Below are 15,795 nucleotides of genomic sequence, written 5' to 3'. Positions count from 1 at the left end.
AACATTGATCCCTCTTATACACACCCTAACCTGGGACCATCCCACAACCCAGGCATATGACCTGACCAGGAATTGAACCGGCAACCTTTCAGTTTTCTGGATGATGCCCAACCAGTTGAGCCACACTGGTCAGGGCAAGAGTGTGGGTTTTCTACCTCTGCCATAGCTGGAAGCCTGGTCGGTTATTGTTCATGGATATCAACCAAAGATTTCTAAAGACAAAAATTATACACAATTTTCTAATAACCAAATCAAGGAAGGAAGAACACTATCCTATCTCATATTAATGAAAGATTAATCTCTAATGGCTTTAAGAGAGGCTCCATCTCTGTGTGGAAGTAAACCCTTAGTTGTCACACATTATATGATGGCCACGGGAAAAAAATGGTACCACATTCCTCCCATTTGCAAGTGACTCCTGCAGAATTCTCTTTCACATGTTACTTCCAGGGCTCTGTTGTCAGCTAATAATTTCTTAATCCCACCCTTTAGTGAAAAACATACAACTCCCAGCAATACTTTACATACGAACTTATATTTGCAAATACATTTGGGCTTCTATTAGTATTTTTTTCCACACAAGATCCTCATCAAAAAAGTTCTACTAGAATAAAATGCAATCAAAGATGTACCAAAACTCACCCAAGACTCAAGATTAGTCAGTTTTTGACAGTGGGTATGTCTACTTTTAAAACTTTCTCTTAAACTCTACCTTGGAAATGCTCCCTCTGTCAGCAAATCCTTCCCCTTCTCGTGTACCGACTGACATACTACCTGGAATTTAAAAGAAATATGGAGTGAGTAAGGGTTTAGCTCTCCTGAGAATGAAGTTCCTAGATAGAGAAGAGGTACTGAGTGTGAAAATCAAAATTACCAAGATTCTTGTGGTTGCTACAGTAGTAATAATCTCAAGGTGTCCTAAAAGGCAGTAGGGAGCTGGGTCCCCTGAGGCTCCAGTTTCTCACTTCCAAGGATGTCTGTTAATTAAATTGAAGCAAAGTGGATGAGGCAGGAGATGGCGTCAGGGAGCAGACTATGCTAGGAGGTTTTGCTTTGCCTGGTAGACTATGGAGAACAAGAAAGTTTCATAGTAGAAATGGAATGTGGAGAGGATACATCTAACGGTGTAAAGATAAGAGGCTAATGATTTAAGAACATGAGGCTTGGAGGGTGGCAGTGAAAATGAAAGGAAAAGGAAACACAGAACTATTTCAAAGAAAATTTGATAGGACAAGGTAGTGAATGTATATAAAAACTGAAAGATGACGAAACTATTCTAGGCTTAGAAATATAAAACTGGGAGTAAATTGGGGGAATTTTAAAGGAAGATAGGTTTGGCCTGGGACATAATAATTTCCGAATGACTTTATGATGATGAAGGCATCTAAGTTGGCAGCTGTAAATAAGTACCAAAACTCAGGTGACAATCTGGAGCAGGATAAATGGAGGTAACTATTACCTGCAAAGAGGTGCAAGTTGGAATCATAAAATAAACCTATTCTCCAGTGAAGAAAGAAAGTATAAGAAGAAAATAATAGTCTTTAGGGCCAGTTTTTAGGACATGCCACTGCATACGAGATGAAAGATAGGAGTGATGAAACGGAAGGTAGCACCAATTTCTATGGAGGAGCTTAGAGACATTAAACAAACACAACTGGATTTGGCGAGGAGGCTACTGATTGTCAGTCAAGGGTGGAGGTGGGAGCCTCATTTCCCTCTCATTCCCCTATATTAAAAAAAACCCCAGAATGATAAATCCTTGAATTCAAACAAATACCAGTACTTTGCAGGGCAACTCTCAGACACTTTCCGTATATCAGTTCTGTAAATATAGAGACATCATCGGGTCACTTAAAAGGTTGGCAGTAGCAGGGCTCAGAGGCCAGCTGAGCATTTCTGCAGCAGCCTGCTGGCTCAGCTGCACTTTTTTATCTGTAGCTGAAGCAGGGATCAGTGGCTGCAGCCTGGGAAACTCCTTCCATGGGCATTCTCCTTGGTAATGAGGGCAGCCTGACTTGGGAGGCCTTCAGTCACTCTCTATAAGTGAGGATCTTTGGGGATTTGAGTGGGTGTGCTGATTAAATGGTCGGTCAAGTTTTGTTTTATTTTGTTTTTATAGATTTTTTTTCAGAGAAAAACATCTTTCTTAATAGGCCTGCTGGAGCAATAACTCCTAGACATCTGTGTCCTGGACCACGGCAGCTCAGATAAAGACAATTTCTAGCCTCTGAATGAAATCTACGATGCCAAGAGGCAGTTGTCACAGGCAGCATTGTATGAGGTTGCCAGGTCGGAGCCATGAGAAACGACCAAAGCCAAATACCACTGGGCCCAGGCAAGCTGAGACAGCCAAGCAGGTCCAAGGACCCATATAAGTTGTGTGAAAGATTGGAAGTGATTTGAAGGAAGGTAAGCCTAAGAGGCTCCATAATCTTGTGGTAGTTTTTTTAGCAAGGCTCAAAGCTTCTGGCATAGGCATCTTAGTAAGTTAAAGGAAACAGCTTATAGCATATACTTTCTCCTGTTTGTAAGAATTTTTTAAAAGTCTGTTTTATTCAGTTTTCCTCCATATATTTATTAATCTGTACTTCTCATTTCCTTGTTGAGATGGCTTTTTTCCCGTCCTCCATCACTTCAAAATATGATGCTCCCTCCACTTTTGAAATACCCCCTATTTCCAACCCCCACCCCGACCCGGTTCACCCTTCCACCCATGACAGTGATCAGACTCCCACAAGCCTTTGGTTGATTTCTAAATGCTGTTCCTGGCTCACATGTTCCTGTGATGAAACTGAAACCAGTTAGTTACGGATGACATGCAGCTGACTGTTTATTGATAATCACAGCCAAAAAGCAGCCGTCTCTGGGTCAGGCTCAATCTCTACAAGAGTAATTGTGATGGCACAGAAAAAACAGTATCCTAAGGATCAGGATCGCCACTTCAATGCTACAGACCAAGAGGCTGTGCTTTTAGACCACCCCTTGAAAAAAGAATCCACCTTGGCACTTGCGCCCCCACAGAAAGACTGACTGAGTCAAAAGCAGCCTCCTGCCTGAGTCACTAGCCAGACAACACTCTAAGTCCTCGGAAACCACAACATCATGTGTAACAGATCCCTTTTCCTTAGGGGACCATTTTTACACTTCTGGCTTGTTTGTTTGTTTTAACCGAAGGATTCTTTGAATTTTCTCAACTCAGAACCTGGGCAGACATATCATCTCCTCTGGTTCATAGTATACCTCTGCCCGCCTGCCTCAGCACATAAACTGTTCTCACATAATGCTTTGGAACATTAGCAAAGAAATCTTGGGCACAGGGAACCTCAACCCAAACCCAAGTATTTAATAACTAGCCAATATTTAAAGTACTCAAAAAAAGTTTAATGTAGCTGAATGTTAAAAAAAAAAAACACTGAGCACACACTGTGGCATTCAGAAACCAGATTAATATGAGGCTTGCCTAGCCCGCTTCTGCCTTCGCAGGAACAGCAAAGTCTAGACAAAAAGCATGAGTGCCCGAGTGTTCTGTGGTTCCTCTGGCCATACAAGAAAAGCTCATTGCTGTACAACCACAGGGCTCATATGTTTGTTGATTAAAAAGTGCTTTAAATAGCATTTTCTATAGTAGTTTTAATTAACAATATTTAACAAATTAATTTTAATCTGTTAACAATGTATTTATATAACTAACAACATTTAATTAACAAAACCCAAACTGAATAGACTGTAAATATCTGATCTGGCTTTGGGTAATTTGTTTGTAGCACACAAACTAATCATGAAATGAAAAATTCTGTGTGTGTCCAAGAAGCATATTGATGGAGAAGATAAAGACCTACAGCCACCAGCCAGGCCCCAGAAGGAGCAACATCACCCAACCTGGACCACTGATGCTCAGGAGCACAACCTCAGGAGGGTACACTGACATTCCCTGCCTCCTCAACCCTCCAAACCTTGCTTCCTCTTACTTCTAGTGAATGACCTTGCTTCCTATTCTACCAAGATGGCTAAAGCCATCCTAATATTCCTTGTCTACAATTCAATTTCTACACATTGGTCCTATACTCATCCTCACATTTACATCATAACTAGTCTTCCTGCCTCCTTTCTGCCCACCTCCACCATTGCAGTTTTCTACCTTCCTAAATACCAATTTCCTTTATGGCACTCCTCTGCTCAGAAACCTTCAAGAATCCACATGTCTATCAACATGACCCTCTGAAACTTGACCCTGGCTATTTTCCAACACAAATAATCTTAACACAGATTATTCCTTTTGTAAAAGATTGTTTACTCTTCTGTCTTACTCCAAGACTTCTAGAAACAAAAATTGAGACAAAGATTACAGGGTTTTACTTTTATTCAGGGAGGTGCAATCCAAGGACAAGAATGAAGAAAAGGAAAAATGAGACAGGGAAAGATGACAAGCAGTGTAAGATAAACATAACAACAAGGTCCTCTACTTCACAATGAGCTTGAAGAACCTCAGCCAGTCACTTGGTAGGTCACCTGTTCAGCTACCCCTATTTCTCAGATGAGCCTGATCGAGGAAGAAAAGGAAAGGATACTTATCTCACCAAATTCTTTCCAGCTCCTGGTTTTCTTTAGGCAAGGTCAACTCTCCCACACCACTAGGTTGCATAATCTGTACTTTTTACAAGCTGCGTAGGAAGCCAGAGTCCATGCTTACTAGTGCTAGTTTGTAGGAGTATCAAAGTAGTAGGAGGATCCAGAGACTCCACCTATGGACCTGGACAGCCTCATGTGGTAGAACACCATAGACCACAGATTCTGTCAGATTCAGCGGCTCAGGCAAAGAAGATGGGTGGAAGAGGAAAAGGTCCTAGAACAAGATGAGACCAAGAAAATCTAGAAGTACATAAGCTCTCTCCCCAGCCCCTCCATAAATTTACCCAATGATCATTCAATTCCATGAATTCCTTGTTTGGGTGCTTTTTTACATACTGCTGGGTTGTGGAGATTATTTAAAGGTGATGTGTGTATGTGTGTTTAGTCTCCATTAAATTTTAAGCAAATTAATGGCAGATACCAAGCTACTATCTCCATGTATCCTCATCTCAGCTGGCACAGTGTGGGTGCATAAATGGTATCCCATTCGTAGTTGCTTAATAAGTGAGAGAACAGGACAGCCCAGAAAACAGATCTGAGGGTAACTTTAGCCTGAGTAAACACAGGAACAGCCTCTTTTATTTTGATTTCACAGAAATAGCCTGAGCTTTAGAAGAAACCCTAACAGATACTTCTTCATTTTCTGCACAATGAAAAATTGTCATTTTCTACACAGTGAAAAATTTAAATGATACAGGTTCAAAAACTACTTAGAAGCAATTGGCTGCTATTTAAATAAAGGTAGGGGGAGGGACTCAGCACAGAGGCATTGGCAGCTTCCCCTCCAGCCCTCTCCCCAAAGCCACACAACCAAATCCTTCCCTGTGTGACTCCAGTTCCCTCTGAGCCACTGTCCCTCTGTTGGAGCCCAGGGTCAAAGTTTAAAAAGTTCAATAAAGTCAGAGTTATGAGAACACTGGATGCTGTCACTCTCCCACAGCCAGTGGGCATTTCTAAAGAAAGCCAAACCCTAAGCCAGAAACTCACCTTTTCACCAAATCAAGACATACTGTTGGTCCGCGCACTGATCAACCTGCCAATGAGCATTACACCAGACGCGATCTATGCAGGACGTGAAACGCCAAACCTGAGACTCCCAACTCTTTGCTGGTAAGTCTCAAACAACTGGGAAAAGACAACTTCTTTCCATAGGCACATGGTCTAAGTCACTGCCAGGTTTTCAAAACTTAGATATTGAAGACCAGATAACTACCATCCAATATTCTTGGGTGAGCTTAGTGGTGTTTGGACTAGGATGGAGATCCTATAAATATGTCGGTGGGCAGATGCTATATTTTGCACCTGATCTAATACTAAATGAACAGCAGATGAAAGAATTGTCATTTTATTCATTGTGCAGATCCCACAGGAGACTGACTAAGTTAGCCCAAAAGAGTTTCTTGTATAAAAGTATTGCTACTTCTTAATACCATTTTTTTTGGAAGGACTAAGCAGTCAGTCCTTCAGACCAGTTTCAAGAAAGGAGATCAAGCTACATTACAGAGTTCACCAAGGCAATTGGGTTAAGGCCAAAAGGACTTGTCTCTAGTTCGCAGTGTTTCTGCCAACTTGCAAAGTTTCTTGACAACTTGTATGATGTGTGATTTCCAAAGAATCAGTACCAAGACTCATGGCAAGGAGCTTTTTTTCTGTTTTCTTCTAGGAGTTTCATGCTTTCTAGTCTTAAATTTAGGTCTTTAATTCATTTCAATTTAATTTCTGTGAGTGGTGTAAGATAGGGGTCAAGTTTCACTCTTTTACATGTGAATATCCAGTTTTCCCAGTACCATTCATTGAAGAGACTATCTTTTCTTGATTGAGTATTCTTGTCTCCCTTGTCAAATATTAGTTAACTATGTGCATGGGTTTATCTCTGGGCTCTGGATTTTGTTCTACTAGTGTATTTGTCTATCTTCATGCCAGTACCACACTCTTTTAATTACTATAAATTTATTGTATAGTTTGAAATCAGGGAGTGTAATGTATCCTCATTTATTCTTCTTTCTCAGAATTTCTTTGGCTATTCAGGGTTCTTGTGGTCTTCCTCCCTCTTTGATTTTTTGGATATCTAAGAACTATTACTGTTAATTCTTTTTTAAATGTTTGGTAAAATTTACCAGTGAAGCCATCTGGTCATGGATTTTTTCTTCATTGGGAGATTTTTGATTACTGATTCCATATGATCACTAGTAATTGATCTATTCATATTTTCTACTTTCTCCTGATTCAGTCTGGGTTGTAAGTTTCTAAGAATTTTTTTTTCATTTCTTCTAGGTTGTCCAGTTTGTTGGTACATAGTTGTGTTGCTGTTAGTTTTATTGTTACATGTTTTGAAGTACTATTTGACTTTTTAAATTATGTACATGAATTACTTTGGCAAAAATAACAATTAGATTATGATGGGAAAAAAGAAATATGAGTTTGTTTCCTCTCCAGGAAATTAGATAAAAATTAGACTTTGTGTTCATTATTCAAATATATACATATATGTTGTAAACAAATGCCAATTCAAATTCAAAACCATGCCACATGGTGAAATGGTTAAGACCATGGACTCTGGAAACAAATTCCTGGGTTCAAATCTCAGCTCTGCCTCTTTAAAGCTACATGGCCTTTGACGAAGCTTTAACTTCCCTGCCCTACAGTTTCCTCATAGATACAATGAGGAAAATAAAAGCACTCACCCCAAAGGGTTTTTATAAACAGTAGATGTGTAGTCATCTGCTAAGCCTGAAAAACATACCTGAAGTTTGGTTTAATAAGTAAATAAGATTATGAGGCCTAGAGAGGAAAGATGGGAACAAACACAATTATATATATACACTGCTGAGAGATAGAAGGGATTTTGGAGATCAGCTAAGCCAGCTCTCTTTTTTCATAATTTCCTTGATAACTCTAACTTAAAGCATTATTTCTAATTCCCTCCCCTACAGTATCACAGCACATCATTTGTATATAATTCACCTAGTTTGGGTTTGTTGAATATATGACTTTAAATCCTTTAAGAGACTATAATCATACAAAGCACATTGTTAATGAAGTATAAATGTGGAGTTTTTAGTAACTAAATAAGTGAGAAGAAAAGGTATGAGAAGAGTGAGAAAGTCCAGGTTGAAGTTAAAAGGTGACTGGCTGGATAACATCTAGCCTACACTCCAAGAAAAGTATTTATTTAGTTGATTGAAAAATATGTGGGTCCCACTCAGTAAGCTGCTTATTTCTCCATTCTTCTGTCACCTCAGCAGATATGGTCTATCATTGGACTAATCTTGCCTGTTCTATTTGTGCTGTTACCTCTGTTCTTCATATTCTGTGTTTCTTAAACACCCAATTGGGTCCTTACCCTCTGTGCTACTTCCCAGCTTCAAGACTACTGCTCTAGAGATAGGATACCACAGCCCAGGGCAAACGCCAAACCAAACATACTCAACTTTCATAACAATTAACTTTTCTCTACTCCTACCCCAAAACCCAGAGACTTCTGTTCCAAAGAAAAGGATACACCTTGCCCCATTGCTCCTCTCCACCTCCTCCAACACTCAGCACCATTTACAGATTCAAACATTAAATTATAAATGTAAAATGAGGATGTTTCAATGTGCCCCATTCATAAAGAGATCGTTTATTCAATTCTGTTGTAATTGAATATTTGTAGCCACTGGACCACACTAGCCCAGAAATATGTCATGGGCCCAAGTTTCACATACTGGCATTTATTTCAAGCTTGCTTTAAGTTTTTCCTGGTACCGTGAAATCTTTCCTCCCCCAATGTGGCATTTACCACCTCAAAGGAGGGTAATAAGGGAATGCCTTTCAGAGAAAAGCTTTGGACTGGTCATGAATTTGTAGAATAAAATGAGGAATAATTTTTTCCCAAAAAAGTACACATTTTGAAGGAGAGTGTTCTCAAGAAGATGACTTTTTTGTCAGAGAATTTATATTTAATAGGAAGTCCAACTCTTCGCAAAAACTGCCAAGAGCAACATAGATGGTAGCTGAGGCTGAAGGGAATTTAGAATGGACAGTGGAGGAGGGAGACGATGAATAGCCCAGTTGTGGGCTTGCGACCAACTACAGAGATGGTGGTTCTCTTTTGTCACACTAACCTCCCTCTATTCAAGTTCACCCTCAGGAACTGATATCCATCAAGCCTGTGAGGAGCTGTTTCCAAAAATCATGGAGAAGTAGACCTGGGTGGCACAAGAAGTGGACTATAGCAGATGTGGAATTATGCTGCTTACCTCCCCCTTGCTGACCAGGAAGAGGAAGATGGTTACCTGGCAGAGTCCAGGTGTTAGCTTATTCAGGATTCACCTCAGAATTCAAGCTGCAGTCATGCTCTCCCCAGAGAAGACTCTGGTTGGTTGTGCAAGGCAATGGTAAAAGAGGCCAGGCTCTTCTTGGGGTGGCCCCCAGCCAATAACTGAGGTATAAAGACCTTGGCCTTTGCACACAGTATGGCCATCTTCCAATGGGCATTCTGCTCTGGAACATCCTATTGGGTGGCTGAGACACTGTCAGATTTTCATCACGTTCTGATGATCTTCTCCGTTGGGTCCTGCCTCTTCCATTTCACCAACACAGAGGTTACTCCCCAGCAAAAAAACATTTTGCACTCTGAACTCCATCTCAATTTTTGCTCTCCAGAGGTCCCAACCTGAAAGCCATGTTTTAGCTATTTGTGTAACCAGATTACCTAGCACAGTACCTAGAACATAATAGGTGCTCAAGAAATATTTGGCATATAGGGCTGAATTATCTATTACAGTCTATGATTAACTATGTGCTTAGTCATGGTCAAGTAACAGAAAAGGTGCAAATAAATTTTTGTCTTTTTTACTTTTATCTTCTAATTCATGGAACTTTTAGGGATTTGAATTCAGTCAGGATGATGATGTTTGTTTGTTTGTTTTTAACCTGGATTTGTTTGATTTTTTTTTAATCTCTTATTCACTGCATCCTATGTTTATAGGATTTCCTTGTAAAGAACTTGTCATAACAGGGCCTCAACCCACAGGTCAGGCTTTTCGACCATTAGGTCTTCTGAGAATATGAAGAATAATAAAATGTTAGAGTGGGAAGAGACCTTATTAAAGCAGGCTAATTCTCTTATTTATAGTAAGGAGACTTGGCCCAGAGAGATAAAATGACATAGTTATAAAACTCATTAAAATCAGAACTAGGTTATGAGACAAATGTACTACCTAGTACACTAACAAGGCAATCATCTTGATAAAGAAGAACAAGTTGGAGGAATCATTCTACCTAATATCAAAATATGAAGGTCTACCTGAAAAAAGTCCAGCCATTGTTAATATAACAAGAATAGTGTATGTGACATCGATGTAGCCTGGCAGCCAAGGAGAGTGGACTGGAATGCCCATGTGTGAACAATGACCACTTCACTGTACTAGTCAGTGGGGACGGTAGTTGCTGTTGAGTAAGCATGTGCACTGTACGGCCATCACACTCAAAGTGACTGAGCCAGTAGAGCAAGAAAGATGCATCAAATTTTGCGTTAAGCTTGAACATTCCTCTGCAGAAACTATTTGGATAATTCAGAAGGCCTTCAGGGACAATACAATGAGTGCAGCACAAATAAAAGAGTGGTACAAACACTTCAAAGATGCTCGAGAATCTATTGAAAGTAATGCATGTTCTGGAAGGCCTGCAAAAAGCAGAATGCCTGAGAATGTTGAACATTACGGGCTGCAATCAACAAAGATCTGTGACTGACAGTGTGAGAACTAGAAGCTAATCTGGCTGGGGATTGCAAAAACCACTTATACTGTGTCAAGATTTTGATGCAGGATCTTTGCATGAAATGTGTCATGGCAAAAGCTGTTCCATGGCTTCTGCTACCAGAGCAGAAGGAACATCTTGCTGCAGTTGCTAATGACTTCATTCAAACCAATACCAATGAACCAGATTTGGTGCCCTGTGACTTCTGGCTTTTCCCAAAACAAAAACCGTCTTTGAACGGAAGATATTTCAGACCATCAGTGAGATTCAGGAAAATATGATAGGGCAGCTGATGGCAATTTCAACAAAGGATTTTGCAGAGTGTATTGAACAGTGGAAGACACACTGGGGGAACTGTATGAGGTCCCAAGGTACCTACTTTGAAGGGGAGTGAGGCATCATTGTCCTATGTACAATGTTGCCTGTATCTTGTATCTTCTTCAATAAATATATTTTTCACACTACATGGCTGAATACCTTCTGGACAGACCCATATAAGGTAATAAAAAGTAATCAAAACAGCATGCTACTGGCCTAAAAACAAACACATAGATCAATGGAACAGAATAGAGAGCCCAGAAATAAACACACACTTTTTTTTTAGTTCTCCTGTCAGCTTTTTTTTTAATATATTTTATTGATTATGCTATTACAGTTGTCCCATTTTCCCCCCTTCACTCCCCTCCATCCTGCACACCCCCTCCCACCCACACTTCCCCCCTTTAGTTCATGTCCATGGGTCATACACATAAGTTCTTTAGCTTCTACATTTCCTACACTATTCTTACCCTCCCCCTGTCTATTTTCTGCCTACCATTTATGCTACTTATTCTATGTACCTTTCCCCCCTCTATCCTCCTTCCACTCCCCTGTTGATAACCCTCCGTGTGATCTCCATTTCTGTGGCTCTGTTCCTGTTCTAGTTGTTTGCTTACTTTGCTTTTGTTTTTGTTTTAAGTGTAGTTGTTAATAACTGTGAGTTTGCTGTCATTTTACTGTTCATATTTTTTATCTTCTTTTCTTAGATAAATCCCTTTAACATTTCATATAAGAAGGGCTTGGTGATGATGAACTCCTTGAACTTAACCTTATCTGAGAAGCACTTTATCTTCCCTTCCATTCTAAATGATAGCTTTGCTGGATACAGTAATCTTGGATGTAGGTCCTTGCCTTTCATGACTTGGAATACTTCTTTCCAGCCCCTTCTGCCTGTAAGATCTCTTTTGAGAAATCAGCTGACAGTCTTATGGGAACTCCTTTATAGGTAACTGTGCCCTTTTCTCTTGCTGCTTCTAAGATTCTCTCCTCTTTAATCTTGGCTAATGTAGTTATGATATGCCTTGGTGTGTTCCTCCTTGGGTCCAGCTTCTTTGTGACTCTCTGAGTTTCCTAGACGTCCTGGAAGTCTATTTCCTTTGCCAGATTAGGGAAGTTCTCCTTCATTATTTGTTCAAATAAGTTTTCAATTTTTTGTTCTTCCTCTTCTTCTTCTGGCATCCCTTTAATTCAGATGTTAGAACGTTTCAAGATGTCCTGGAGGTTCCTAAGCCTCTCCTCATTTTTTTGGAATTCTTGTTTCTTCATTCTTTTCTGGTTGGATGTTGCTTTCTTCCTTCTGGTCCACACTGTTGATCTGAGTTCCAGTTTCCTCCCCATCACTATTGGTTCCCTGTACATTTTCCTTTGTTTCTCTTAGCATAGCCTTCATTTTTTTTTCATCTAATTTGTGACCAAATTCAACCAATTCTGTGATCTTCCTGATTACCAGTGTTTTGAACTGTGCATCTGATAGGTTGGCTATCTCTTCATTGCTTAGTTGTATTTTTTCTGGAGCTTTGATCTGTTCTTTCATTTGGGCCATTTTTTTTTTTGTCTTGGCGCACCTGTTACATAAAGGGGCAGAGCCTTAGGTATTCACCAGGGTGGGGTAATGCTCGTGGCTGCACTGTGATGCTGTATGTGGGGGAGAGGTCCGATAGGGAGCAATGGCACTTGCTCCACTCTCTGTCAGTTTTCAGTCACTCCCTCTGCTACCCACAAATTGGACCCTTCTGGTGCTGCTTCCTTAGTGGATGGGCTTGTGCATGCTCTAGGCCCCTGTGGGTCTCTCCAATAAACTCTCCTGTGAGGCTGGGAGTTTCTCCTGCTGTCACCTCAACCCCCACGGGTGTTTTCAATCAGTAGTTTGAGGCTTTATTTTCCCAATGCTGGAACTCTGAGTTGTGCAGTCTGTTGCCTGGTCCACCAGCTGTTGCCTCACCGGCCAGCTGCAGCCTTGCCCACCCCGCTCCACAATCTGCCCCCTCACTGGGTCCACCAGCCACCGCCTTGCCGTGAGTCCTCTCCACCCGGCTGCCCATCTCTGCCCCTCCTACTGGTCTGGATGAATGTTTCTTCTTTATCTCCTTGGTTGTCAGACTTCCATACAGTTCAATTTTCTGTCAGTTCTGGTTGCTTTTTGTTTTTAAGTTGTTGTTGTCCTTCTTTTGGTTGTGCAAGATGGCACAGTGTGTCTACCTACACCTCCATCTAGGCCAGAAGTAAACCCACACTTTTATAGACAGTCAATATTTGACAGAGAAAGCAAGCACATAGAGTGGGCTAAAGATAGTTTATTCAATAAATGGTGTTAGAAAAATTGGACAGATATGTGCAAGAGAATGAAACTAGAGCAAATAAGAAAAAAGACTCATGGATGTGGACAACAACATGGTGATTGTGGACAGGAGGGGGTGGTTGGAGATAGAATAGGGATTAATGGGGTTAAATGGTAATGGAAAAGATACAATAAAAATAATTTTTTTCAATTGAAAAAAAAATTTTTAAATCAGAACTAGGATTTGTGTCCCAAACACCTAATTTTTATATATAATAATAAAAGTAACTTGAAAAATCCTGACACTATATAAACTATTAACACAACTCAGTACTAAATAGCAGGTATGTTTATTATATTATTAAAAATATATTTCCCTGTTTAACTCTAGTGTGTTCAAGTCTTTTGGCAATCAGACAATTCCTAGGTGTGCCTGAGTTAAGAACACTGCATATTGCCCCTGCCACCTGTCTTTAATATAGGGTTCTCGCTTTTTCCTGCCCTGCCTTCTGAGGACTGCTCTGCCATAGTCAGACTCCTCCTCTCTTTGGTGATGCACAGCCAGAAGGAAATGGCATGGGAGAGCCAACACCCATGATGAACGAAAGGTTTCTCCAGAGTTAGAGAAAGTGCCACAGGGTGCAAAAAAAAAAAAGAGAGAGAGAGAGAGAATGAGAAAAGGAGAGGGAACAGTAAGACATGTTGCCCTGGGGGGGGTGTATCCTCTTCCAGGACAAGAAATATAAAGAACTTGAGTTATTTTTGGATTACTCTATGCTTTCTGAACTATGGTTCATTGATCACAGCATCACTCTGAGGTAGGGTCATGTGGGTAATTAAGATTAAAACAGTGTAGGTTAAGCTTTTCTTTTGTACATTTATACCCCATTGTCATTGCACTTGCCATTACTTTTTGAGAATGTCTCTTTTAATTAATACACAAAACTTATAGCTCCTACAACAGCTTGTAGAAATCATTCCAGCAATATATAGTCTTCAAAATACTCAGGTCCACTGATACTACAATCCCACTTTTGAGATTCCTAGGAAAGAAAATATTACTAATTATGTAAAAAGCTTGAATTCATTTAGAGGTTTATATCAAATTTATAATAATATAAAAGCTAGAAACCAATTAAATACCCAACAGTAATGGAATAAAAAACTGCAGAAGCATTAAAAATCTTACTTTGTAATTACAATAGTGTGGAAAAGCTTAAAACAGTGTTTAATAAAAGGAAGGTATTCAAAACACAGGTAAATGAACCTCACTCTGCCGATTCAGAGTCTAGTATCTGCATTTTTACATAAGTTCCAAGGTGATTTTCATGTATATCAAGTCCATGAATTCCATATTCAAGTTCATGGAACTCATATATATATACGTGTATATATATATATGAGTAATTATGTAAATGTAAACTAACAAGCTAAGGCCTTTCCTGTACACTCTGATTCTTGTTTGTTTGCATAATAATGTACTTAGTCAATTGTGGTGATTCCATTTCTTTTTCAAGGTAGACGCTTTCCCAGTCTCCCTCACTTCATGAAGTGATCTTATGACTCTACTCTGGCCAATAGAATATAAGAGGAATTCTTCCTGGGGCTTTGAAAAAGTTTTTGCCTTCTGATAAAAGGAACACATATTCAAGAAGAGCTTGTTGGTGAGACATCTTTTCCCTTACTTCCTGAGATGACTTTTGGAGCTATTGCAGCCATTTGGAAATCATGACGAGAATGTGCAAGGACTAAAAGTTAATTGTGAATCAGACTCGAGCAGGAATAGACTGGAGCAAGTAAAATCTCTCCTGGCTGATAAAACAGGAAGGAAGGTAGAAAGTATCCCTATTTTATATAGTTCATGATAAAATTTGATCACTATGAAGAGGTGGTACAAAATGACCTCTCAACCAATAAGAATATATATCTGCAATATCAGGTAACCCAGGTATCCTACGTAGATTTTACTCCTAATGACTTAAAAAGAATATAGGCATACAGAATCAGTATGAGCCGATGATACATATATAGGGTGGTGATGAATTATGTAAGTTTGTCCTTAGAGTCCCAAGAAAGACTTGTGATCAATATGAGCTGCAGGAGCACAACTTTCAAGTAAGTGGAATATCTATAATCCTAGCCTATGCCATGTAAGAAATTCCCAAAATGCCTTGTTGAAATGGCATAGCTGTACAAAATCGGCAATGTCCTCATCATCCTAGTGAGTCTGTTTATTAACTTTGAAACTGCAACTGCTGTTAGGCTGCTGGGAAGTTAATTTTCAAAAGTCCCACAAATGTATCCACCCTGTCAGCTGAAGTTAAGGTAGAACAATAAGAAATATTTTATGGGCCCTGACCAGTGTGGCTCAGTTGACCGGGCATCATCTTGCAAGGCAAAAAGTCGCCAGTTTGATTCCTGGCCAGGGGCACAAGCCTAGTCTGTGGGTTCAGTCCCCAGCCAGAGCACATGCAAGAGGCAACCCATTGATGGTTCTCTCCCTCTCTTTCTCCTGCCCCCCCCTTTTCTCTAGAAATAAACACAATCTTTAAAGGAATATTTTTTTTAAAGATATATTTTAAGGACATATCTTCGGGCTACCCAGATGTCCAGGAACATAGTATGCTTCTCTTCTTGACTTCTATTTTCTTAAAAATATATATATAGTTAGTGATTTTCTGCATATGAGTAATATAATGAGGATCATAGCTTGGAAAAATGTCAGTGCATGTTTATCTTCTGAATTTTCACAGATGTGACCTCCTGTCTGTGAATCCTGGCATTCCTCTAACTTAACGAATTTGAACAACTACAACATGGTGGGGTGA

At 39.9% G+C, this 15,795-nt stretch overlaps 1 pseudogene; it reads left to right on the top strand.

Annotated features, from left to right (window-relative positions):
* The first annotated feature begins 4,853 nt into the window (after window positions 1–4,853).
* On the top strand, window positions 4,854–6,233 carry LOC112320436 (progesterone receptor-like; annotated as a pseudogene).
* Window positions 6,234–15,795: the final 9,562 nt, after the last annotated feature.

The sequence above is a fragment of the Desmodus rotundus genome, chromosome 2 (assembly GCF_022682495.2).
Source record: "Desmodus rotundus isolate HL8 chromosome 2, HLdesRot8A.1, whole genome shotgun sequence".
Lineage (NCBI taxonomy): Eukaryota > Metazoa > Chordata > Mammalia > Chiroptera > Phyllostomidae > Desmodus > Desmodus rotundus.
The sequence above is the reverse complement of the archived record's forward strand: the minus strand, read 5'-3'. Positions and strand labels throughout refer to the sequence as shown.